Source organism: Acinonyx jubatus, chromosome A3, assembly GCF_027475565.1.
Source record: "Acinonyx jubatus isolate Ajub_Pintada_27869175 chromosome A3, VMU_Ajub_asm_v1.0, whole genome shotgun sequence".
Classification (NCBI taxonomy): domain Eukaryota; kingdom Metazoa; phylum Chordata; class Mammalia; order Carnivora; family Felidae; genus Acinonyx; species Acinonyx jubatus.
In genome coordinates, this window is record NC_069388.1 from 51,272,641 (window position 1) to 51,273,006 (window position 366).

Below are 366 nucleotides of genomic sequence, written 5' to 3' on the forward strand. Positions count from 1 at the left end.
AGGCCTTTTCTTAATGAGCTCCAGGCCTCCTCCCATCCAGGCTCTGACGTAATGCCAGAGGCCCTCCCAGATCCTGGCTGCTGTGTCATGTTCAAGTTCAGTCCTGTTCTTCTGTGTCAGTTTAACAAGAGTTAGTGCCATGTTGTTTATGTTTCTCTTACTTGTGTTCATAAAATAATTCACATTCATTTGTTGTCTCTTCTGTGAATGTTAAGCTAATTAAAAAGTTGCAGGAAATTTGCTCACAGTACGGAGGTAGCGAATGGAAGTAGCAACATAGAATAACTTCCCTGAAAGGCTGAAGGGAAATTTCTGTGGGCTGTTGGCAAGAAGGTCCTAGATTTGAATTTCCTAGCACAAATATCT